General features: G+C 36.4%; 1 protein-coding gene across 3 annotated transcripts in view; it reads left to right on the plus strand.

The window, feature by feature from the left end:
• Nucleotides 1-27959, plus strand: part of SH3BGRL (SH3 domain binding glutamate rich protein like) — a 107158-nt gene that overhangs the window by 727 nt on the left and 78472 nt on the right. The gene's annotated exons all lie outside the window — the stretch shown is intronic.

Below are 27959 nucleotides of genomic sequence, written 5' to 3' on the forward strand. Positions count from 1 at the left end.
TACGCTGAAAGTACTGAGGCAAAGACGAGTGCATTTCTGTAAAGGATGGGGTTACACGTGCTGTAACTGATGGGGATTGAGTGGAGGCCTATTGAGGCACTGTGATTATTTTGGGTGAGTGAGACCCTGGTAATAGAATCACTTTGAGAGTGTGTAGAAGAAAGTGGTTAACTTGAGCTTAAAGGCCTGTTAGAACTAGACAGACTGGGAGGGGAGTTGGGAACAATGACATATATATATATTTTTTAATATTACAGGAGATTCAGTCTTCCCCCTATATTGTCCCTTATTTTGACTTTTTCTGTTCTTTCAAAGTATTTTAAAGTTCCCTCACTGCTTCAAATATATTGAGAACTGGAAAGGGAGATAAGTGGCTTCTTGTGTAGTTGCCAGTTGAGTGTGTGCTGCTTCAAATGATAGGACTTTCCTTCATGGATTCACTTACTCTTAATTTAGAATAACAATTTTTCAGCAGCTGTGGGGAGAATATGATAAACTGGGGTGAAAGATGAGTGTATATCCATGATCAATGAAAATGCTTCTGCTTTTCACAACTCAAGAGAAAAGCCAACAGTGGCAAGAACAGATGTGTGGTTTCAGGATGTAGGATACAGGGACCCCTTCCATGTTCTTGAGCTTTAGAGGAGCAACTAATTAAGATTATTGTGTGTTTTTATTTTTTTGGCTTGTTTATTTACACCTGAGAGGATGTGAAATAGAACTGAAGGTTATGTTAAATCACAAACGCTTTGATCTTTGAACTTTGTCTTCTCTGGCCATCGTATGTGGAGATGTTTATACAATTTTGGAATATCAGAAAATTTAATATTACATTTTTGAACAAGTTTAGGTTGAAAAAAAGGACACCTTTTATATTTCTGTTGGACCTCATTTTATGAGCATCTTGCTTTATTGTTTTCCGCACATAATGTCTAATATTTCAAAATAAAGTTTGAGTTGCTCAAAGTCTCAACTCAAGTCCAGCTTAATGCCTCTAGTTAAACCCCCAATGAGACTGAACAGATCAGGCAGTTAGTTTTGCTTTGAGAGTCATGCAGTTTCAGTACTGTTACGTATTCTTTGCTTTCTCCTTCTTCTACCCCTCCCTCAAAAGTAGATTCAAGAAAAAACTGCTTTCAGAATTTCTATTCAAGCAAGAATAACTGCACCTCTCTTTGTTAAGTCTTAAGTTTCTAAGAACCTTAGAAATGGCTGCTGTCTTCTATTATTTCCTTTATTGGACTCTATTGTTTTTTTTTTTTTTTTTAATTTCAACGTTTATTTTAGATTCACATGGTAAATGTGCAGATTTGTTACACGGGTATACTGTGCAGGGTTTGGAGTACCATTGAACCCGTTACCCTAGTATAGTACCCAATAGGTAGTTTTACTACCTTTGCCTTCCTCCCTCCCTCCTCTGTAGTCTCCAGTGTCTATTTTTTCCATCTTTGTTGGACTCTATTGTGGAAGACCATGCAAATGGAAGACGTTTATGGTATTTGTATTCTATTTCATTTTTTTTTTTATCACGGGTAATTAGGAATTTGTCTCCTGTAGTAATTTCAGTTGATATAAACCTGTTGTCAAAATTCTATTTCATAATGCCAAAAATAAATTCTTGCTTTATTATAATATTACAACACTTTTAAATAATACTAAAACAGTATAAAGTGAGTACTTGTTTATAAAATGAATGGAGTGGTGATTATTTACTTCAGAAAGGCACTTTTCAGTTTGCACTACTAAAGTTCTCCTTTAAGATTGATGCCCACCCTGTTTGTTTTAATACATAAGTTAGAAAATTTTGAACAAGTATCCTGATAGAACCCTACTGTTACACAAAGTGAGATACTTCAATAAGTGACTAAGTTTAGTTGTCTGAAGAACAGTTAAAGGCTTCTTTGCTTTGGATTGATAGTAGCTGACTGTTTCTTAATCTTCCTACTGGTTGTCATTAAAAAAAAAAAGCAATAATAGGTGTTATACTGGGCAGAGTGGGGGATCTGGATCTGTGATAACTGGCAATCAATGTCAACTTATTTTGTCTATATTCCAAGACTCTTTGTACCTCATAGCCTTATTAAAAAAAAAAATGTTTAAAAAATGTGGCCTAACAGTGAAGAGTAGCAGTTGCTTCTCAAAAGTTTAGAAATGAAAACAAGTATGTTGGCCTTTGCAATGGATTCCTTTTTTTATTTTTATTTTTATTGATATATCATAATTGTACGTATTTATAGGGAACACGTGATATTTTGATACATGAATATAATGTATGATGATCAAATTAGGGTTATTAGAATATCCATCACCACAAACATTTATCATTTATTTGTGTTGTGAACATTCCAAATATTCTAGCTGTTTTTTCTAGCTATACAACAAATTATATTGGTAACTATAGTCACACTATTGTGCAATTGAACAGTGGATCTTATTTCTTCTATCTAACTGTATTTTTGTACCCATTAACCAATCTCTCTTCATCCCTCTTTTCCCCTACCCTTCTCAGCCTCTGGTAACCACCATTCTACACTATATCCATGGGATCAACTTTTTTAGCTCCCACTTGAGTGAGAACGTGTGATATGTCTTTTGTCTTTCTGTGTTACATCTTCATTCACTTAAAATAATGTCCACCAGGCTCACTCATGTTGTCACAAATAACATAATTTCATTATTTTTTTATGGCTGAATAATATTTCCTATTCATTCTTCCACTGATGGACACTTAGCCACATATCATAGCTATTTTGAATAGTTCTTTAATAAACACGGGAGTACAGATATTTCTTTGATATACTGATATCCTTTCTTTTGAATCTATACCCAAAAGTGAGATTGCTAAATCACGTGGTAGTTCTATTTTTGTTTTTTGAGGAACCTCTATGCTGTTTTCAGTGGCAGCTCTAGATCATGAGTTCTATTTCTGTTTTTTGGAGAAACCTCTGTGCTGTTTTCCAGAGCAGCTATACTAGTTTACATTCCCACCAAAAGTGTACTAGTATTCCACTTTCTCAGTGTCCTTACCAGCATTTGTTATCTTTTTGGTAATAGCCATTTTAATTGGAGTGAGATGTTATCTAATTGTCGTTTTGATTTGCATTTCCCTGATGGTTAGTGACGCTGAACATTTTTTCTTATACCTGTTTGCAATTTGTATGCCTTCTTTGGTGAAATCTTTATTGAAATCATTTGCCATTTAAAAAAATTGGATTATTTGTTTTTGTTGTTTTGTTTTGCTATTGATTTCCTTATATGTTCCACATATTAATCCCTTGTCAGATGGATAATTTGAAAATATTTCCTCCCATTTTTAGATTTCTCTTCACTTTATTGGTTGTTTCTTTGCTGTGCAGAAGCTTTTTAGTTTAATATAGTTCCATTTATCAATTTTTACTTTCATTGCCTGTTTTTGAGGTTTTACTCAAAAAATCTTTGCCCAGACCAATGTAATGGACTTCTTGATAGTAAACATAATAATGATTGCCAGTAGAAACCCTTAACTATGTCAGATACTATCTCATTTTTTAAACTTATCCTTTGAATTAAGTACTATGATTATCTCTATTTTTCAAAGAAGGAAATACAGTATACAGGTTCAAAGAGTAAACAACTTTCTCAAGGTTACACAGTTAGTAAGCCATGGAGCTAGAATCTAAGCAAGATGTTTGAGTCCAAAGAATATGTACTTGACCACCAAGAAATGCATCCTCCCAGTGATTAATGGCAACTAGTAGGCATGAGGAGATAAATTTGAACATGAGGTGACAGGTAAGGGAAGAAGTATGTCGTGTAAGTGGAAGAAGAGTTGCCTGGCATGTGCATATAGGGGAATAGAGAAATGGGCAGCTATTTCCCATAAATGGGATATTATGTCTAATAGGGAATGTCAGTAAGTAGGGTAAGTGACTATTCACCCAAGGCCAAGAAGATAGGGAAAACCTACATATTAGGAAAGCCTAAACTGGTCTGGGATAGGTCAAGGTATAAAATTCAAGTCTTAATACTGTTTAGTTTGATGGGAACCATTTAACAAGAATGCAGCTTCCAAGTTGTCTGTCTATATGAAATGATTTCTGTTTGTTCAGAACTGTTTATGCGTGTCTTAACTCACGGTGACACAGAGGTATATGCCATGTTTTGTTTCTTGAGATTGTAATGCCTTGTAAATTTACATTTAATGGAAAATGAATAGTAATCCCAAAGCCTATATAACTTAATAAATTGCAATAACTTTTTAGCAAAAATCGAAATTGGCCTAGAATGAGAATTGCTGGAGTGATAATAGCTGGGAGAATTTTAACTGGTTTGGGAGTTTTCTCCCCATACTTATTTCCCCAAGACCCTGAATGATCTCCGTTTCATGGCATCTATGTATTCTATATGTGCTTTGGTGTAGGAATTTTAAGATTGTGGGAAATAGATGATTTCTTAGGGTTTTATCTGTGAAGTGAATTTTAAAATTGATATATTTTATATAAATGATAAAACAGAAGCCAGTTGTAGCTTGGATTGTCCATAAATTAAATATACATAATTTTTCACTATGGTTGTACTCTGCATAATTTATAACAACAGATAAAACAACATTCTTGATTGTGTAATCATTAGTCACTATTCATAGTATTTTCTTCATCTGGATAATATAGAAGAGCAAGACACAGTTCTTCATTATGTGGTTCTCAAATAATTATATCTTAGGTGCAGAATGTTTTGCTGCTCTGGCTCAGTACTTATACATTGAACATTGATTTCGTGTATGCAAGGGTTTCTGTAGTATCTTCCAAAGTTTGTTTGAATGTTGTTTAAAGGTGTTCATAGAAGGTGTTCATTTAGAAGACCAAAATTAGAGACTGTTCACCAAATGACTTGGACATGCCTTTTGGAGGTTCCTGACAGTGGAAAGTGTCTGTTTTCACATGGCAAATGCAGAGACTCAAGATCAATGCTTTCAAATTGATGCTTAGTATTTGATGGCTGATTCCCTAAATTTCACAGAAACAATGGCAAAGCCATTGGAAAAATTTGGCCCAAAAAGAGGCTTGGGTATCAGTGATGGTGATTCTTGGGCATTTAAAAAGATGCTTAAATGTTGAACGGTTGTAGAGAAGAATATACTGTGAAAGTTTAGTAAAGATTCATTATCTGGTAGAAGAGAAAGAGAAAATGGATTTATCTCTAGCACAAAGATAAGATACTTTCTTGAGGAAGGGTTTTGGTCAATAAATCTTAAGCTCAACCCTCCACCAGGGTTGGCTTAAGGAAAAAAATAAAATAAAACCTCAAATACCAATCAGATTGAATGCTCTCTGTAGCTAATCTTTAAAACATTTTCTGAAATATATATTGTTCCATTAACCATGTATAATTTACAAAAACATTTCCTACTTTAATGGAATTATCAAGTTGAATTTTGTATTCCATCTCCTACTAATAAAAGGAAACAGATTAAGAGAGAAGCTGTTGGTTAACTATCTGACCATCTGTTTGTTTTCAGATCTACTTTGCAGCCCATAAGGAGGCCTTTTAAACCCAGCCCTTAATTACTTTCTTCAATCCAGACCAAGATTAAACAAAAGTACATTTAGAGAGACAGGGCAGTTTATTTTTCTTAATATGAAAGACAAAGCTGACTTTTTACACTTGGCCAGCAGAGAAGAATTTTAAGCAAGGAGATTTTTTTCTAGCCCAGGTCTTGCATGTTGGTTTTATTCGCTTGTGTGAAATCTTACAGACTGTCAGAACATCAGGCAAAAATTTCAATTATAAGTTTAAAAGTATCATAACAAATTCAAAGACTGTATATTTGAAGTGTTCAATGACAGTAGTTTTTTTTTTTGTTATTGTATTGCCCTTTCGTTAGCATAACCTAAGATTTTTTTTTTTTTTTTTTTTTTTTTTTTTTAGGATGGAGTCTTTCTCTATCACCCAAACTGTGGTGTGGTGGTGTGATCTTGGCTCACTGCAACCTCTGCCTTTCAGGCTCAAGCGGTCCTCCTGCTTCAGCCTCTCAAGCAGCTGGGATCACAAACATGTGCCACTATGTCTGGCTAACTTTTGTATTTTTGGTAGAGACTGGGTTTCACCATGTTGCTCAGGTTGGTCACGAACTCTTGAGCTAAAGCGATCTGCCCTCCTCGACCTTCCAAAGTGCTGAGATTACACGTGTGAGCCACCGTGATCAGCCGCTAAGATTTGACTTTAGTAGTAGTAAAGGCAACACTTACTTATGCATTGTATATGTCTGGCAAGGTGCCCAGGGCTTTACCTACATTATTTTATTTAATTGATCTTTACAATAACATTTTAATATAGTTAAAAGATTCACAGATTAAAATTCATTTTATGTAATTGGAGGGGGTATCTCTAAGATCCGAAACATAGGTACATTGCTCAAGATCAAAGAGCTAGAAATGGCAGAGCTGTGATTAGAGCCTTGGTATTCAGATTTCAGAACCCACTCCTAAAGACTGCATTATTTACATATCCTCTCTATATAGGTATTGAATAGAAATTACCAATAATACATAAAAATCCTGTTATATGATTTGGAAATAAATTACCATTTAAGAGGGGATGATGTCCAAGTAGGCAAATGTGTCCTCATTCATATCCATACTCGAGAGTGAAGTGAGAGTTGGCATTGGTAGGCAGGCTGAGTGTAGGGAGGATAGTAGCACCATGCTCTTTTACAATTTAGTTCTTTTTTTTTAATCAAATGAGTTAACTGAGGACACACTTAAAAATAATATTTGTCTGTACTTCCTTATGCTGGCCTGTGTTACATATTGAATTTTTATGACTGATTCTCTTCCATGTTATGTGGCTATAGACCAACATAATTAAAAGGTGGTTTTTATGATTCTGTAAATCTGAATTAACCAGGAAGGCAGTACTGCTATAACTTGTAAACTCTGGTTTTAGACTCTCGTCCTTGAGTTCTGGCCATTTGGCTGAGTCCTTTTTGGAAATGAGACCCTATCCTAGGGTTAGGGTTGAGCCAAGCCTTTCTGCTTGGGAGATTTCCAAAAATGAGTCAAGACAAATAAAATTTCCCCTTTCAGACACCAGAAAATACTAATCTTAAGTAACATTTACTACATGAGAAAATTCTGTCTGTTTTACCATCACCTTTCAGCCAGTTGTTTCATTATAAGTGCAACATATTTTTCTGTTAAAATGATGAGTAAATATATATTTAATAGTAGTTGTATGATACTGGAGACCATTATCTTCAGTATGTAATATCAAATTTGATTTAGAAGAAAGACAAGCATAGACAATTATTTAATTTATTAAACATATGATCAATCATCTTACTTTAATTGCTCATGAAAATGTCAGCTTTAGTGGATAATACTAAGAACTATAATTCATTAAGTACTTACAGTATGTCAGGCACACCAGTAAGAACTTTACATGTATTATTTCATTTTTCTGACAACTCAATGAAGCCAGTACCCTTATTATCTTTGTTTTTAAGAAGAGGGGCTCAGAGAACTAGCAAGGTCACAGAGTTGGCAAAGCACCCCCCAGGTCTGTCTGATTCCAGGCCCATGGTCTTAAGCCCTATGCTATTCTGCCTACTGGTTGATATTCACTAATTACCTACTCTGAATGCAGCTCTGAAACTGATTTACAAGTCATTGTAATACTTCTTTTCTGATGAACTTGAAAAACCATGAAAAATACTTCTTAATTAATTGGACTATAGCAATACTTGGTCTATAGATATACTGAGGATAATTCTGGTGATCTTTTACATTAGGTGGAGAACTTGAGATTATCAGAGGAGAAAATCAAAGTTATAAATGCTGAGTATACACTTTTAGTTAGAATGCAGAACATATACTTTTATCCCGATTTCAGAAAATCATTTTATTGCAATGTAACGAAAAGTAGTTAAGATGGATTTCTTTTTGAAGGTATTTTAAAGCTTTTTTAGCTTTAAGGATGAGATATATGTTTTTGGCTGTTGCCTGTGTGATTTGAGTAAGTCATAAAACTTTCTTTGCCTCTCATCATTCTCACAAGTTGAATATGAGTAACTAAAAATGAAGAGTATCATGAAAGAAAGCTTCCAGAAGTGTGTGATGGTTAATACTGAGTGTGAACTTGATTGGATTGAGGGATTCAAAGTATTAATCCTGGGTAGTGTCTGCTGTGGATGTTGCCAAAAGAGATTAACATTTGAGTCAGTGGGTTGGGGAAGTCAGATACACCCTTAATCTGGTGGGCACAATCTAATCAGCTTCTAGCAAATATAAAGCAGGCAGAAAAATGTGAAAAAGAGAGATCGGCCTAGCCTCCTAGGCTACATGTTTCTCCCAAGCTGGATGCTTCCTGCCTTCAAACATCGGACTTTAAGTTCTTCAGTTTTGGGAGTTGGACTGGCTTTCATTGCTCCTCAGCGTGCAGACAGACTATTGTGGGACCTTGTAATCATGTAAGTTAATACTTAATAAACTCCCCTTTATATATATATATGCGTGTATATATGTGTGTGTGTGTGTGTGTATGTATATATATATATATATATATATATATATATATATCTTATTAGTTCTGTCCCTCTAAGAACCGTGACTAATACAAAGTGTTATCGGAAATTCATTACTAAAAATAATGAAATCTGATCTCATAATTTCAGAAAAAGCATAATTGGTCTCGTGAGTCAGGAAATATTTTGAACTTCTCCAAGATGCAGTAATTGGGGTGAAGTATTTTCAGTGAATTTCTACTTAAAATTTAAGAGGAAAGGTAGGCCTAGCACAATGGCTAATGTTTGTAATCCCAGTACTTTGGGAGGCTTAGCGGGGATGATCATCTGAGGCTAGGAGTTTGAGACCAGCTTGGGCAACAAAGCAAGACAAAAAATAAAAAACAAAAAAGAATAAAAGTGTTAAATTTAAACTTTCTAAACATTGTTTAGGGAAGAATCAGGGTTGTTGGTGGTGATGAGACAATTTTCCAGGTAACAAGACAAATAACTGGTGAGTTTTAAAGTGAGCAAAATGGAAGTGTGGACAATTTTATGCCTGACTTTAAATTTATGTGATTTTTTTTTAAAAGAGGATGTTGAAAGGCAAGTAAAAAATATTGTGAAAAAAATGTGACTAAACATTTATAAATTGCCCAAATTGTATATCAGATTAGGATATTTTGTTAGATTGTTAAGTTAATGTCAAAGAATGAGTTTTTTTTTTTTTTTGAGACAGAGTTTCGCTCTTGCTACCCAGGCTGGAGTGCAGTGGCATGATCTCGGCTCACCGCAACCTCCGCCTCCTGGGTTCAAGCAATTCTCCTGCCTCAGCCTCCTGATTAGCTGGGATTACAGGCACACGCCACCATGCCCAGCTAATTTTTTGTATTTTTAGTAGAGACGGGGTTTCACCATGTTGACCGGGATGGTCTCGATCTCTTGACCTCATGATCCACCCGCCTTGGCCTCCCAAAGTGCTGGGATTACAGGCGTGAGCCACTGCGCCCGGCCCCAAGAATGAGTTTTGTTTAGCTTGTGTTTATATCCAGTTAGAAATTATGTGGCTATGATTAAGCTCTGTTTTGGGAGCTTAAGAGAAGAGTACCTTTCTCACTTGGGATTTAATCTGACTCTACTCAAGAGTTGAACTGGAGAAGTAATGTACATATCCCAGGGGATCCTTATGATGCCCAAATGTCAGGGACTGCTTGGGACAGATCCCACCAGACACACAGCATGTGTGTACTTTGCAAAGTCAGTCACTCTAGGTTTCATGAAAACTCAAAGCATATAATACGATCTTGTCAAAATTATGTCTACATGTCCAAGTGGATTTACTATAAATCTATGTCTACTTTTTGAAAATTATTTATTTATGGAGATTGATTTTTTTTTCATTTCATATTATGGTTGGGTAGGGAAGTCTTAGAATTGTACTTTCTGGTTAAAGTATAAAACCAGCGATAGAGTGCATAAACATTATATTGCTTAAAATATATGAGAATGCCTGAAAAGGAGCTATTAATACAAAAATGAGATTCCATTTTGTGCAACAGCTCAGGTAAGAGAAGAGATTTTGGGGAAGAAAAAAAAAAACAAGATTCGAAAGGCTGAATTATCAAAACATGGATTTCTCCAAAAGCAGTTATAAGAAAAAATAGTTAGACTATCTCCCAGTGATTGAGGTAATCATGATTCTTCACCCAACCTCCACAAATTTCCAACACTTGATGTCACACAATTTATTAAAATATTTGAAGGTGGAGGGGGCCACACTTCAAGCGACAGTGACACAGGATGGCAGCCACCACGGGCTTGGGAATGAAAACCCTGTGAAATTTCTGACTGTTGGAAGAACTCGAAGAAGGCCAGAAAGGAATAGGAGATGGCACAGTTAGCTGGGGTCTAGAAGATGAAGAAGACATGACACTTACAAGATGGACAGGTATGATAATTGGGCCTCCAAGAACAGTTGATGAAAACCGAATATACAGCCTTAAAATAGAATGTGGACTAAATACCCAGAAGCACCCCGCTTTGTAAGATTTGTAAAACAAATTAATATGAATGGAGTTAATAGTTCTAAATGCAGTGGTTGACCCAAGAGCCATATCAGTGCTAGCAAAGTGACAGAATTCATATAGGATCAAAGTTGTCCTACAAGAGCTTCGGCGTCTAATGATGTCTAAAGAAAGTATGAAACAGGCCGGGCGCGGTGGCTCAAGCCTGTAATCCCAGCACTTTGGGAGGCCAAGGAGGGTAGATCACGAGGTCAAGAGATCGAGACCATCCTGATCAACATGGTGAAACCCCGTCTCTACTAAAAATACAAAAAATTAGCTTGGAATGGTGGCTCGTGCCTGTAATCCCAGCTACTCAGGAGGCTGAGGCAGGAGAATTGCCTGAACCCGGGAGGCAGAGGTTGCGGTGAGCCGAGATCGCGCCATTGCACTCCAGCCTGGGTAATAAGAGCGAAACTCCATCTCAAAAAAAAAAAAAAAAAAAAAAAAAAAGTATGAAACTCCCCCAGCCGCCTGAAGGACAGTGTTACAGCAATTAATCAAAAAGAAAAACCGCTGGCCTTCCCTTCCCTCCCCATTCAATTTAAGCAGTCTTCATTTTCCACAGTAGTAAATTTTCTAGGTACGTCTTATAGACCTCAAAGTACTGGAAAGGAAGCTCCCATTCAAAGGAATTTATCTTAAGATACTGTAAATTATACTATTTTTTTTGTCCATTTGAAATATATAAGTTGTACTATAACAACAAAAAAATTTGAAGTTAGAATGCTGAGCATTAATTTGTGTATTTGTTAGTAAAAATATATAGAAATTTTTATTTCATATGATTAATGGTGAGTCATTTTTCTTTGTAAAAGCATATGATACAAAGATAGATGGCATAGCATTATGCATTTTTTCTAATTTTTTTTTTTTAGTTTCAGCAAGTGCCTTCAGCAACTTTCAAGACATATAAGGCAGATTTCTGCACCTAATTAACAGATTTTGAGGCAAGGTTAAAATTTTTACAGTTTATTTTTTAACTTTCCAACTAATTAATGGACCCATCAAAAGTTAAAAATACGGGCCGGGAGCGGTGGCTCATGCCTGTAATCCCAGCACTTTGGGAGGCCGAGGTGGGTGGATCACATGGTCAAGAGATCCAGAACATCCTGGTCAACATGGTGAAACCGCGTCTCTACTAAAAATACAAAAAATTAGCTGGGCATGGTGGCGCGCGCCTGTAATCCCAGCTACTCCGGAGGCTGAGGCAGGACAATTGCCTGAACCCAGGAGGCGGAGGTTGCAATGAGCCGAGATCGCGCCATTGCACTCCAGCCTGGGTAGCAAAAGCGAAACTCCGTCTCCAAAAAAAAAAAAAAAAAAAAAAAAAGTTAAAAATATTTTGTAGAACTCTACTGCAGAATAGTACTATTTCAAAATTAAGCAAAGTGATGAGCAACAACTTGTCTACCTCTTTCACTTCTTATTACACAGGATATAATTATAAATTGGTACATTTCTAAATAAATATTTGTTCACATATGAATGGATGGCTTGTTGAAATTCAAGTGTAAAACAGGCCACCCAAGCGGAGATTTGCAGTTGCTAGTTGGAAATGTGTGAGTAGAGTTTGCAAAAGATGGTGAATAGAGAGTAGATATGGGAGTCATTCACTTATAGGTGCTGCTTCAAACCTTGGAAAAGAGTGAGCTCACTAGGAGAAAGGATTATGGCATGAGATGAGAAGAGAGCTGAAAACAAGAACAGGACCTTGCTAAAAGTTCACATTTAGGAGGAGGTGAAAGAAACAGGAACAACAGGAAACAGGTGGATTCATTAGGAAAGATCAGAGTAACATCTGGTAATAGAAACCGTGGTAAGGAAGAATTTTCAAGGAGAATGAACATTGTTTGTTAGTTTCATACAGGAATTATGAAAACTGATAAAAGGTCATTGAATTCAAAATAAGGAAATGATTAATGACCTTGGAGATAAGCAGTTATAGTAGAGTGGTGAAAACAACAGCATGATTGGGAAAGGTTAAGAAATGGAGCACATAATGTAGAAGAGATAAGTGTGTAGACTAATATTTGGTAAGAGGAAAGGAGATGGAAGATGGCTGAAAATAGTTAAAATTATATTATTCCAGAGTTGTTAAAAAAGAAGAAAATTAAGTGAACTGAAATTTTTTCTAGTAAAATCCTATTTGTCTGTTTTCCCAGCCTAGATTTATCAGATCATTGTTGATTCTTTAATTTCACCATAGAATCAATTTTAAACTACCTCAATTTTTGGTAGCTGAAACATTCAATAATTAATATTTGGATATTGTGACACAGAGAGAACGTGAATATTTGTGACAGGGAAGAATGAAAGCAAATATTTTTATTTTGTTCTACTTGAGAATGTCCAATGAATAGTTTTATCAGACAAATGAATGTTATTTAAAAAGCATTTAATTACCCTTGTAAAATATAAGCAGGAAAGTCGAAGTTCTCATAAAAAAATATGAAAAACAGCTGGACAATTTTTATTTCCACTATTTATTTGTTTAACTTTAGTAAAGACCAGTTTGATTCTTTAGAACAGATTGTTTTTTACACTTTGACTTCTGGCTGTGGGATGGATTATGTTAGTCATAAGAAAGTGTAACTGATCTAATACTTTACACTTATTTTCCTTTCCCCCTAATGCTAACCTAGCTTCTAGGAGGCTGGAAAGAGTATAGGGTCAGAATGTCGGTAGGCAGATCACTTTCTTTAAGATTCCTGGGCTGACTTAAGATCTGGAGAACACCATTCAAGAAAGAAGATAAAGAAATGTAAATGGAATTACATCAAAAGTTTGGAATTCCATATCAATGACATTATTAAATTCTAGAGGAGAGAGTTTATGGAGCTCTGGTTCCATAAACTCTCTCCCCTAGAATTTCATACTTCTACGTTCAATACTTCTGCACTGAACTAACTTGATAGTATGTGCACATACATGTACCATATAAACACTTGGCAGAGATGCTCAAGTGCAGAGCTTTGCACAGGGGGAACGATTTGAATAGATTATGTAGATAGGTCCTGCCGATTCTGGACCTATGATTTGTGATTGAAAATTATCTTGCTTGCATCCTCAAATTCACTCAATCATTCAGAAAATACTTATTGCCAGCCACTGGACTAAACTCTGGACCTAGGCTCTCAAGGATGAGAAAAGGCCAAGAATAAACATTTCCTCAGCCTCTTCCCTGAGCCATAATGAGGGAGAAAGTATGGGGCTGTCAATTTGAGGGACTAGGTTACATGGCCTGCAAATAAGAAGGGACTTAAGGCAGGGATTCTTTAGGGACTCCCTGCTTGCCTGTTGGTAAACTGTCTCACAGAAATGAGCATCCTCCGGTCCCCCAACAAGTGTGGAAACATAGTCTGCCTACCCTCTCCAGTCACCCTGACAATGCTCTTCCTGTTGAATGACAGTTCTGAAAAGTGATAATTTATTACTTCAGTTAAACTTTTACCGTTTTCTTGCCATTTCACTAGACAGAATTGTGGCAAGTAAATCCTAAGTACAATTTTCACTTCCTTCTTACACTGGAACATTCCCCAAAGGCATGACTATTATACGGTTCTGATTAAAGCCAAATGCTGCAGTCATAATAAATTAAAGCTTTGTGGCTTCATTGTTTGTTTCTACCATTTACCCTGGGATTATGGAACAAAGCCCACTAAATTCTCTTTTTCATTATCTGAAAAATACCTTTTAGATTTTTCTATAATTCCTTCACCTTGAGATTACTCTGGCCATCTTTTGTGTAAACAATTATGTCTTACAAAATCTGAATTGTATTCATTCATTCCTTTATTTATAATCTCAACCATTCTATGTTTGTCACTCTTTTCTGCTCTCTTTGGCTTTTTCCCTCTCTTTTCCAAGGGTTATAGGATTACTGATAGTTTGGTTTAAAGTTTAGTTCAGAATTCTATGTATCAATATGCTTTATTTACATTTTGTTTTAATTTTCAATTTTTAATTTTTGTGTATACATAGTAGGCGCACATATTTATGAAGCACATGAAACACTCTGATACAGGCACATAATGCACAATAATCACATCAGGGTAAATAGGAAATCCATGAACCCAAGCATCTATCTTTCCCTTGTGTTACAAATGATCTAGTTATACTCTTTCAGTTATTTTAAAATGCACAATAAATTATTGTTGACTATAGTCACCCTGGTTGCATGATCAAATAATAGATCTTATTCACTGACTCTAACTAAATTTTTGTACCCATTAACCATCCCCATCCTCCCTACCCATTACCCTTCCCAGCTTCTGGTAATCATCTCATTCTACTCTATCTCCATGAGTTTAATTGTTTTAATTTTTAGCTTCCACAAATAAGTGAGAACATGCAAGGTTTGTCTTTCTGTGCCTGCCTCATTTCACTTAAAATAATGTCCTCCAGTTATATTCGTGTTGTCACAAATGAAAGGATCTCATTCCTTTTACGGCTGAGTAATACTCCATTGTGTATATGTGTCACCTTTTCTTTATCCATTTGTCTGTCAACGGACACCTAAGTTGCTTTCAAATATTGGCTAATGCGAATAGTGCTGCAATAGACACGGGAGTGCAGTTATCGCTTTGATATATCAGTTTTCTTACTTTTGTATATGTACTCAGCAGTGGGGTGGTTGGATCATATATATGTAAGCTCTATTTTTGTTTCTTTGAGCAAACTCCAGACTGTTCTTTACAGTGGTTGTACTAATTGACATTACCACCAAGAGCGTACAAGGGTTCCCATTTCTCCATATCTTCGTCAGCATTTGTTATTGCCTGTTTTTGGATAAAAGTCATTTTAACCAGGGTGGGATGATACCTCATTGCAGTTTGGATTTGCATTTCTCTGATGACCAAAGATGTTGCGCATCTTTTCATATACCTGTTTGTCATTTGTATGTCTTCTTTTGAGAAATCTCCATTCAAATCTATTGTCTATTTTTGAATTGAATTATTAGACATTTTCTTATAGAGTTGTTTGAGCTCCTTATATACTCTGGTTATAAATCCCTTGTCAGATGGTGATATGGTTTAGGTCTATGTCCCCACCTAAATTTCATGTTCAGTCATAATTTCCAGTGTTGGAGGTGAAGGCTGGTGGGAGGTGATTGGGTCATGGGGTGATTTCTCATGGTTTAACAACATCCCATTGGAACTGTTGTTGCAATAGTGAATGCTTGTGAGATCTGGTTGTTTAAAAGTGTGTGGCACCTCCCTCACTCTCTCTTGGTCCTGCTTCTACCATGTAAGACCCCTGTTTCTGCTTTTTCTTCTTCCATGAGTAAAAGATCCCTGAGGCCTCCCCAGAAGCAGATGTTGCCATGCTTACTGTACTCCTGCCTGTGTATATGTACCATAATTTCTTTATCCATTCACAAGATGCAAAACACCACCTGTTCTCTAAAACCTATTGAAATAATACTAATAAAACTACCATATTAAATGTCTAGCAGAGTTATTCCCATGCCAGAATTTTTATGGCTTCAGGTCTCAGATTTAAGTCTTTGATCCATCTTGAGTTGATTTTTTACAATGAGAGAAATGAGGATCCAGTTTCATTGTTCTACGTGTGGCTTACCAGTTTTCCCAGCACCATTTGTTGAATGGGGTGTCCTTTCTCCACTTTATGTTTTTGTTTGCTTTGTTGAATATCAGTTGGCTATAAGTATTTGGTTTTATTTCTGAATTGTCTATTCTGTTCCATAGGTGTATGTGCCTGTTTTTATACCAATACCATGATGTTTTGGTAACTATAGCCTTATAGTATAGTTTGAAGTCAGGAAATGTGATGCCTCCAGATTGTTCTTTTTACTTAGTTTTGCTTTGGCTTCGTGGGCTCTTTTTTCATTTCATATGGATTTTAGGATTGTTTTTACTAGCGTTGTGAAAACTGATGATGGTATTTTGAGGGGAATTGGATTGAATTTTTATAGATTGCTTTCAGCAATATGGTCATTTTCATAGTACTGATTCTAACCATTCATGAGCATGGGATTTGCTTCCATTTGTTTTTGTTGTCTGATTTCTTTCAGCAATGTTTTGTAGTTTTCCTTGTAGAGATCTTTCACCTCTTGGTTAGGTATAGTCCTAAATATATATATATATATATATATTTGCAGCTGTTGTAAAAAAGGTTGACTTCCTAATTTGATTCTCAGCCTTTGTCACTGTTGTTGTATAGCAGTGCTACTTATTTGTGAACATTGATTTTGTATCTTGAAACTTCACTGAATTCATTAATGAGATCTAGAAGCTTTTTGAATGAGTCTTTAGGATTTTCTGGGTGTATCATCATATTATTGATGAACAGTGACAGTTTAACTTCCACTTTACTGATTTGGATGCCTTTATATCTTTCTCTTGTCTGATTACTCTGGCTAGGACTTCCAGTACTATGTTGAACAGAAATGGTGAGAGTAGGCATTCTTGTTTTGTTCCAGTTCTCAGAGGGAATGGATTTTTCCTCATTCAGTATAATGTTGGCTGTGGGTCCATTATAGAAGACTTTATTATCTTAAGGTATGTCCCTTCTATGCTGATAGGATTAAAACCCTAAAAGGATGCTGGATTTTGTCAAATGCTTTTTCTACATCTATTGAGATGATCATACAAATTTTGTTTTTAAATGTGTTTATATGGTATATCACATTTATTAACTTGTGTATATTAAATCATCCCTGCATCCCTGCTATGAAACCTACTTGATCATGGTGGATTATCTTTTTGATATGCTGTTGGATTTGTTTAGCTGGTATTTTGTTGAGGATTTTTGCATCTGTGTTCATCAAGGATATTGGGCTGTAGTTTTATTTTTTTTCATTAGGGTGAAACTGGTTTCATAGAATGATTTAGGGAGGAGTCTCTTTTTCTCTATCTTTTGGAATAATTTCAGTACAATTGGTACTAATTCTTGGAATGTCTGATAGAATTCAGCTGTGAATCCATCTGGTACTGGGCTTTTTTTTTTCTTGTCATGTTTTAAATTACTGTTTTAATCCTGCTACTTTTTTATTGGTCTGTTCAGAATTTCTATTTCTTCCTTATTTAATCTAGGAGGGTTGTTTATTTCCAGGAATTTATCCAACCTCTCTAGGTGTTCTAGTTTGTGTGCATAAAGGTGTTCACGGTAGTCTTGAATAATCTTTTGGATTTCTGTGATATCAGTTTTAATATCTCTCATTTTGTTTGTAAGTGAGCTTATTTGTATCTTTTCTTTTCTTAGTTGATATCACTAATGGTCAATCAATTTTGTTTATATTTTCAAGGAACCAGCTTTTTTGTTTCATTTATCTTTAAATTACTCTTGTTTCAATTTCATTTAGTTGTGCTCTGATCTTTTTTCTTCTGCTGTGTTTGGGTTTGGTTTGTTTTTCTTTGTCTAGTTAGTTCTGTTAGGTGTGGGCTTAGATGTTCTATTTGTGCCCTCTCAGACTTTTTGATCTAGGCCTTTAATGTTAGGAACTTTCCTCTTAGCAATGCTTTTGCTGTATCCCAGAGGTTTTAATAGTTTGGGTCACTATTATCATCCAGTTTAAAGAATTTTCTAGATTTCAATCTTGATTTCACTATTGACTCAAAGATCATTCGGGAGAACATTATTTAATTTTCATGTATTTGTATAGTTTTGAGGATTCCTTTTAGAATGAATTTTCAATCTTATTCCACTGTGATCTCAGAGCGAACTTGATATAGTTTTGATATTTTTAAAATTTATTGAGATTTGCTTTGTGGCCTATCATATGATCTATCTTGGAGAATGTTCTGTGTGCTGATGAAAAAAAATGTATATTCTGCAGTTATTGAGTAGAATGTTCTGTAAACATCCCTTTAGTTCATTTGTTCTAGGGTATACTTTAAGTCAATTTTTTTTTGTTGTTGTTGACTTTCTGTCTTGATGACCTGTCCAGTGCTGTCAGTGGTGTATTCAATTTCCCCACTATTATTGCTTTGCTGTGTATCTCATTTAAGTCTAATGTAATTGTTTTATAAATTTGGGAGCTCCTGTGTTAAGTGCATATGTATTTAGTACTATGATATTTTCATGTTGGACTGATATTTTTATCATTATATAATGCCCCTCTTTGTCTTTTTAAATTTTTGTTGCTTTAAAGTCTGTTTCATCTGATAGAAGAATAGCTACTCCTGCTCACTTTTGGTTTTCATTTGCATGGAATATCTTTGTTCTACCCCTTTACCTTAAGTTCATATGAGTCCTTATGTGTTAGCTGAGCTGCTTGAAGACAGCAAATAGTTGGTGGCTGGATTTTTGTCCATCCTGCCATTCTGTATTTTTAAGTGGAACATATAGGCCACTTACATTCAGTGTTAGTATTGAGAGATGAGATACTGTTTTTTCATCATGCTAGTTGTTGCCAGAATACTTTTAATTGTATTTTTTGTTTTATAGGTCCTCTGAGATTTATGCTTTAAGAAGGTTCTATTTTGGTGTATCTCAAGGTTTTGTTTCAAGATTTAGAACTCCTTTTAGCATTTCTTATAGTGCTGGCTTGGTAATGGGGAATTGTCTCCACATTTGTTGGTCTCAAAAAGACTTTATCTCTCCTTTGTTTATGAAGCTTAGTTTCACTGGATATAAAATTCTTGCCTTATAATTTTTTTTTATTTTTGTTTTCTGAGGTTAAAGATAAGACCCCAATCTCTTCTGGCTTGTAGGGTCTCTGCTGAGAAATCCGCTCTTAATCTGACAGGTTTTTTTTTGTTTTGTTTTTGTTTTTAATTTATAGTTACCTGATGCTTTTACCTCACAGCTCTTAAAATTCTTTCCTTTTTCTTGACTTTAGATAACTTGATGATCTTGGGCCTAGGTGATGATCTTTTTGTCACAAATTTCCTGGGTGTTCTTTGATCCTCTTGTATCTGGATGTCTAGATCTCTAGTAAGGCCAGGGAAGTTTTCCTCAGTTATTCCCTCAAATAAGTTTTCCAACCATTTAGATTTCTCTGCTTTCTCAGGAACACCAATTATTCTTGTGTTTAGTCACTTAACATCATCCCAGATTTCTTAGAGGCTTTGTTCATTTTGTATTAATTCTTTTTTTCTTTGTTTTTGTTGGATTGAGTAATTCAAAGCCTTCTCTGTGAGCTCTGAAGTTTTTTCTTCTACTTTTTCTACTCTATTGTTGACACTTTCCAGTGTATTTTGTATTTCTTTAAAAGTGTCTTTTATTTCCAGAAGTTGTGATTGTCTTTTTGTTATGATACCTGTTTCTCTGGAGAATTTTTCATCATTATCCCATATATATTTTTGAATATCTTTAAGTTTGTTGTTGCCTTTCTCTGGCACCTCGTTGAGTAGCTTAACAATCAACTTTCTGAATTTTTTTTCTGGCAATTAGGAGATTTATTTATGGTTAAGATCCATTGCTGGAAAGCTAGTTTGATCTTTTATTTTTATTTTTACTTTATTTTTGAGATGAAGTCCTGTTTTGTCACCCAGCTTGGAATGCAATGGCACGATCTCACCTCACTGCAACCTTCTCCTCCTGGATTCAAGTGATTCTCCTTCCTCAGCCTTCTGAGTACCTGGGACTACAGGCACGTGCCACCTAGCTAATTTTTATATTTTTAGTAGAGACAGTTTCACCATGTTGGCCAGGCTGATCTTGAACTCTTGACCTCAGCTGATATACCTGCCTCTCAACCTCCCAAAGTGCTGAGATTAAAGGTGTGAGCCACCCCTCCTGGCTGTTAGTTTGATCTTTTGGGGATGTTATAAAACTTTGTTTTGTCACTTTACCAGAATTGTTCTCCTGGTTCCTTCTCATTTGGGTGGGCTATTTCAGTTGAAAGATCTGGAATTTAAGGGCTGCTGTTCAGATTATTTTGTCCCATGGGATCCCTTTATGTGGTGCTCTCCCCCATCTCCTAGTAATAGGGATCTCTGAGAGCAGACTGCAGTGATGGTTAATTCCCTTCTGGGTGTAGCCACTCAGCAGGGCTACCATGCTCTAGGTTGGTGCTGCGGGATGTCTGCAAAGAGTCCTGTGAAATGATTCATCTTCAGGACTTCCAGCCATGGAAATCAGTGGAGGTGACACTGGAGTGTAGTCAGCTCTTGAGAGTCCTTGGTTGTAGTTTAAATATTTTGATTTTCTCAAATGCTGATTATTCTAGCAGCAAAGTTGTCACATGGACAGACTCGGGACCTCTGGTTAGCCAGAATGTTACGGGCAATGGAATTAGCTATTGTTTTTTCTTTTGGAGCAGGGTTATTCTGTTACGAGTTGCTGTAATGGCTTGAGTTGGTTGGCCTCCAGCCAGGAGGTGTTGTTCTCAAGAGAGCACCAGCTGTGTTAGTAGAAGGGGAATAAAATTTTGCCCTAAGTTGGTCAGGATAATTATTCAGGTTTCTCGAATGATAGGCAGGGCCATAGAGCTCCAAAGAATTTATCTTTTGTCTTTAGCTGCTTGGTTGAGTAGAGAAAAAAACATCAGGTTGGGGCAGGATTCGGAGTGTCTGAGCTCAGACTCTCCTTGCATAGGGCTTGCTGCAGCCACTGTAGGGGATCAGGGGTGGTTCTCAGGCCACTGGAGTTATGTTCTAAGAAGGATCATGGCTGCCTCTGCTGTATCATACAGGTTGCCAGGGAAGTGGGGGAAATCTGGCAGTGACAGGCCTCACCCGCGCCCATGCAGCCAAGAAAGCCAGTCTCACTCCTGCTGTGCCCAACCAACAGTGCCGAGATTACGTCCAGGCACCTGGTGAACCGGGCTGAGATCCTGCCTCAGGCTACAAGCCTCCCCTGTGAGAAAGCAAGCAGGGCTTTCAGGCCTGGCCCCTTGCCACCCGCCCACACCTTTGGCTGTGGCTTCTGGGCTCATTATCTGCACTTCCTATTTGCCCGCCCCAATTCTGCTCAGGAGAATTTGTGTTCGGTTGAAATTATTACGAAGTTCAGCTAGAATCTTCTTTCACCCTGCGGCCCTTCCCTAATTCCACTGGTTGCCTTTGCCAAGGACTTGTGATATACAGACAGGGGTGGCTTCTTTGTGCTGAAACTGGGGACTGGGAGTGCCTAGAGGGCTCTTCCCACCGCTTCTTCTACTTTTATATTTTATTCAACTCCCAAAATTCATTTCAGCTCTAGGTAAGGTTAAATTCTTCTCCTGTTACCTGGATTTTCAGGTTCCCCAGTGGAGATGTGTGTTTGGAGGCAGTCTTTTCCCTCTTCACATTTTGGGAACTCACCATTTTTTGGCTGTTTCACAGAATTTGCCATGGCAAGTCGCTTCTTTCAAATGGTCTGTGAATTCTTTTGGCCTTCCTAGTATGTTCCTGTGGTGGTTTGTGGAGCAAAAGTTCACAATGTGAGTCTCCATTTGTTGTTCTGTTCATCCTAGTGGGAGCTGCATGTTTTTCATGTCTCCTATCTGCTATTTTCTTCACACCACTTTCTCTCATAGTTTTGATTTGCGTTTCTCTGATGATCAATGTTGTTGAGCACTTTTTCATATGCCTCTTTGTCATTTGCGTGTCTTCTTTTGAGAAATGTCTATTTAAATCTTCTGTCCATTTTTTAAATTGTATTATTAGATTTTTTTCCTATAGATTTCTTTGTGCTCCTTATGTATTGTAGCTATAAGTTCCTTCTGAGATGCGTAGTTTGCAAATATTTTCTCCCACTATGTGAGTTGTCTCTTCATTTTGTTGATTGTTTCCTTTGCTGTGCAGAAGCTTTAACTTGATGTGATGCCATTTGTCTATTTTTGCTTTGATTGCCTGTGCTTGTGGGATATTTCTCAATAAATCTTTGCCTACTCCAAAGGCAAAGACACTGTCTGTCCTGAAGAATTTCCCCAACATTTTCTTTTAGTAGTTTCATAGTTTGAGGTGTTAGATTTAAGTCTCTAATCCATTTTGAGATGGTTTTTGCATATGGCAAGACATAGGGGTCTGGTTTCTTTTTCCTGCATGGGGATATCCAGTTTTCTCAGTACCATTTATTGGAGAGACTGTCTTTTCCCCAGTGTATGTTCTTGGCACTTTTGTTGAAAATTAGTTCATTAACCTTAGGTTTGTGGATTTGTTTTTGTGTTCTCTATTCTGCTCTGTTGGTCTACATGTCTGTTTATGCCAGTCCCATGCTGTTTTGGTTACCATAGCTCTGCAGCAAAATTTGAAGTCAGGTAATGTGATTCTTTAGCTATTGTAGGTTTTTTGTGGCTTCATATACATTATAAGATTGCTGTTTCTAGTTCTGTGAAGAATATCATTGGTATCTTGATAGGGACTGCATTAAATCTGTAGATTGCTGTGGGTTGTATGGACATTTTAACAATGTTGATTATTTCTATCTATGTACATGAATATCTTTACATTTTTTCAGTCTTCTTGCATTTCTTTCATTAATGTTTCATGGTTTTCACTGTAGAGAGCTTTCACTTCTTTGATTAAGTTAATCCCTGTATAGTTTATTATGTTTGTGACTACTGTGAATGGGATTACTATCTTGATTTCTTTCTCAGATTGTTCACTATTGGCATTTAGAAATGCACCGATTTTTGTGTGTTGATTTTGTATCCTGTAACCGTACATTATTTATCAGGTCTGCTGGGTTTTTTTGGTGGAGCCTGTAGGTTTTTCCAAAAGTAGCATTATAACATCTACAAAGATGGATAAATTGACTTCTTCATTTCAAAGTTAGATGCCCTTTAAATCTTTCTCTTGTCTGATTGCTCTAGCTAGGACTTCCAGTAGTACATGGAATAACAGTGGTGAAAGTGGACATCTTTGTCGTGTTCCACATTTAGAGAAAAAGCTTTCAGTTTTTTTCCCATGAAGTGTTATATTAGCTGTGATTCTTTCATATATGACTTTTTATTATGTTGCAGTATGTTTCAAACCCCAGTATTTTGAGACTTCTTGTCAGGAAACTATGTTGAATTTTATCAAATCCTTTCTTAGCATCATCTGAAATTATCATATGGTTTTTGTCCTTCATTCCATTGATATGATGTATCACATTGATTGATTTGCATCAGGTGAACCATCCTTAGATTCCTGGGATAAATCCCACTTGGTCATGATGAATGATCTTCTTTTTTTTTTTTTTTTTGAGACGGAGTTTCACTCTTGTTACCCAGGCTGGAGTGCAATGGCGCGATCTCGGCTCACCGCAACCTCCGCCTCCTGGGTTCAAGCAATTCTCCTGCCCCAGCCTCCTGAGTAGCTGGGATTACAGGCACGCACCACCATGCCCAGCTAATTTTTTGTATTTTTAGTAGAGACGGGGTTTCACCATGTTGACCAGGATGGTCTTGATCTCTCGACCTTGTGATCCACCCGCCTCGGCCTCCCAAAGTGCTGGGATTACAGGCTTGAACCACCGCGCCCGGCCTGAATGATCTTCTTAACGTGTTCATGAATTCAATTCTTTTAGTATTTTGTTGAATATTCTTGCATCAATATTCATCAGGGATATTGTCCTATAGTTTTTTTTTTTTTTTTTTTTTTTATGTGTCTTTGTCCAGTTTTGGTACCAGTGTACTATTGGCCTTGTAGAATCAGTTTGGAAGTATTTCCTCCTTCTTTTCATTTTCAGAATACCTTGAAGTTGGATTGGTATTGGTTTGTCATTAAATGTTTGATAAAATTGAGCAATGAAACCCATCAGGTCCTTCCATTTCTTTGCTGGGAGACTCTTTATTACAGCTTTGTTCTCATTACTTGCTTTTTGTCTGTTCAGATTTTGGATTTCCCCATGGTTCAATCTTTGTAAGTTGTATCTATGTATGAATTTATCAATTTCTTCTGGATTTTCCGATTAATTGGCATACAGTTGCTCATAGTAGCCTCTAATTATCTTTTCAATTTTTGTGGTATTGGTTATAATATAATCTTTTTCATCTCTTATTTTATTTAATTGGGTCTTCTCTCTTTTTTCGTATTCTGGGTTTAAGTTTGTCCATTCTTTTCATCTTTTCAAAAAACTGACTTTTTGTTTCAATGATCTTTTTTAGTGTTTTTTTTTTTTTTTAATTTCAATTTTATTTATTTTTCATCTGCTCTTATTTATTTATTTTCTTCTAAGTTTGGGGTTGATTTGATCTTGCTTTTCTAGTTCTTTGAGATGCATGTTTAAGTTGTTTATCTGAAGTTTTTCTAAAAACCTTTTGAAGTCACCTTTATAGCTCTAAGCATTTATTTATTTAGACAGAGTTTTGCTCTTGTTGCCCAGGCTGGAATGCAGTGGTGCGATCTGGGCTCACTGCAACTTCTGCCTCCCGCATTCAAGCGATTCTCCTGCCTCAGCCTCCTGAGTAGCTGGAATTACAGGTGTGAACAACCATGCCCAGCTAATTTTTTGTCTTTTTAGTAGAGACGGGGTTTCATCATGTTGGCTAGGCTGGTCTCAAACTCCTGAACTCAGGTGATCCACCTGCCTTGGCCTCCCAAAGTGCAGGGATTACAGGTGTGAGCCACCATGCCTGGCCAAATTTTATTTTTTACTATTTCTTTTACCGTATCTCATAGGTTTTGGTATATCATGTTTCTGTTTTTATTGGTTTAAGAAAGTTTTCAATCTTCTTCTTAATTCCTTCATTGACCCACTGTTCACTCAGGAGCATATTGTCTTCTTTTCGTGTATTTGGATAGTTTCAAAAATTCCTCTTATTATTGGCTTCTAGTTCTATTGTGTTCAGAAAATATATTTATTATAAATTTATTTTTGAGGAATTTTTAAAGACTTGTTCTGTGTCCTGACATATGGTCTATTCTTGAGAATGATCTATGTGCTCAGGAGAGGAACGGGTATTCTGCAGTCATTGAATGAAATGTTCTATAAATATCTGTTAGATCCATTTCTTCTACAGGGCAACTGAATTCTAATATTTCTTTGTTGATTATCTATTTTTATAATTTGTCTAATGCTGAATGATGGGTCTTGAAGTCTTCAGCAATTATTGTGCTAGGGTCTATTTCTTTCTTTAGTTCTAATATTTTTTGCCTTATATATCTGGGTGCTCCAGTGTTTGTTGCATATATATATTTACAATTGTTATAACCTCTTGCTAAATGGACCCCTGCATTATATAGTGACCTTCTTTGTCTCTTCCTATAGTTTTTGTCTTGAAATCTCTTTTGTCTGATATGATTACTCCTGCACTTTTTGGATTTTTATTTGCATAAAATATCTTTTTTCATCCCTTTATTTCAGTCTATGTGTGTCTATAGAGGTAAAATATGTTTCTTGTAGGCAGCAAATCACTGGGTCTTGTTTTTTATCCATCCACCTGCTCTGTGTCTTTTGATTGGAAATTTCATTCCTTTTACTTTCAGTGTTACTGATAAATGAGAATGTATTCTTGTCTTTTTGTTGTTTGTTTTCTGGTTGTTTCATGGTCTTCTCTTTTTTCTTTTCTTCCTTCTCATCTTTCTTTTAATGAACATGATTTTATCTGGTGATATATCTTAATTTCTTGATATATTTTTTATTTTTCTGTTACATGGTTTTTGATTTGACATTGCCATGAGGCTTTAAAATAATATAACCCATTGTTTTAAACTGATCACAACTTAACACTGATTGCATAAATAAACCACCCAACAAACAAGATAAGAGAAAAGTAAGAGAAAATTTGTAATTTAACTTTTTTCTCCCCACTTTTAAACTTTCTTTTTTTAAAAAAAAAAATCTTTTTTGAGAAGGAGTTTTGGTGTTGTTGCCTAGACTGGAGTGCAATGGCATGATCTCAGCTCACCACAATCTCTGTCTCCCAAGTTCAAGCAATTCTCCTGCTTCATCCTCCTGAGAAGCTGGGATTTACATGCATGCTCCATCACACTGGCTAATTTTGTATTTTTAGTAGAGGTGGGGTTTCTCCATGTTGGTCAGGCAGGTCTCAAACTCCTGACCTCAGGTGATCTGCCCACCTTCGCCTCCCAAAGTGATGGGGTTGCAGGCGTGAGCCACCACACCTGGCAGAAATTTTTTTATCTTTATTTTGAATTCTGAAGTAAATGTGCAGGACGTGCAGGTTTGTTATATACATGTGCCATGGTGGTTTGCTGTACAGATCAACCCATCACACCTGGGTATTGAGCCCAGCATGCAATAGCTGTTTTTTCTAATGGTGTCTCTCCCCTGCACCCTAACCCTGACAGGCCTCAGTGTGTGTTATTCCCCTCCCTGTGCCCATGTGTACTAATTGTTCAGCTCCCACTTATAAGTGAGAACATGTGGTTTTGGTTTTTCATTCCTGTGTTAGTTTGCTATGGATAATGGCTTCTAGCTCCTTTTATGGCCCTGCAAAGAACATGATCTTGTTCTTTTATATGGCTACGTGGTATCCCATGATGTATATGTATCACATTTTTTTTTTTTTTTTTTTTTTTTTTGAGACGGAGTTTCGCTCTTGTTTACCCAGGCTGGAGTGCAATGGCATGCTCTCGGCTCACTGCAACCTCCGCCTCCTGGGTTCAGGCAATTCTCCTGCCTCAGCCTCTTGAGTGGCTGGGGATTACAGGCACGCGCCACCATGCCCAGCTAATTTTTTGTATTTTTTAGTAGAGACGGGGTTTCACCATGTTGACCAGGATGATCTCGATCTCTTGACCTCATGATCCACCCGCCTCGGCCTCCCAAAGTGCTGGGATTACAGACTTGAACCACCGCTCCCGGCGTATCACATTTTTTTATGCAGTCTATCATTGATAGGCATTTGGGTTGATTCCGTGTCTTTGCTGTTGTGAATAGTGCTATGATTAACATACACATATGCAAGTATCGTTGTAATAGGATGATTTTAATTTCTCTGGGTAATACCCAGTTATGGGATTACTGGTTCAAATGGTATTTCTGGCTCTAGATCTTTGCAGAATAGCCACACCTTCTTCCACAGTGGTTGAACCAATTTATGTTCCCACTAACAGTGTAAAAGTGTTCCTATTTCTGTGCAACCTTGCCAGCATCTGTTATTTCTTGACTTTTTGATAATTGCCATTCTGACTGGCATGAGATGGTATCTCATTGTGGTTTTGATTTGCATTTCTCTAATGATGAGTGATTTTGAGTTTTTTTCGTATGTTGGTTGACCACATGAATATCTTATTTTGAGAAGTGTCTGTTCATGTCCTTTGCCCACTTTTTAATGGGGTTGTTTGGTTTTTTTCCTTGTAAATATGTTTAAGTTCCTTGTAGATTCTGGGTATTAGACCTTTGTCAGACGGATAGATTGAAAAAGTTTTCTCCTATTCTGTAGATTGCCTGTTCGCTCTGATGATTAAACTTGTTTCTATTTATATTTACTATTCTGTCAATGTCTTGAAAAGTTGTAGTTATTATTTTTTCAGTTCATCTTTTAATATTACCACATAAGATACATGTAGTGTACATACCACAATTACAGTGTTATAATAGTCTGTGTTCCTCTGTGTACTACCTATTACCAG

This window comes from Saimiri boliviensis, chromosome X (genome assembly GCF_048565385.1).
Source record: "Saimiri boliviensis isolate mSaiBol1 chromosome X, mSaiBol1.pri, whole genome shotgun sequence".
Classification (NCBI taxonomy): Eukaryota; Metazoa; Chordata; class Mammalia; order Primates; family Cebidae; genus Saimiri; species Saimiri boliviensis.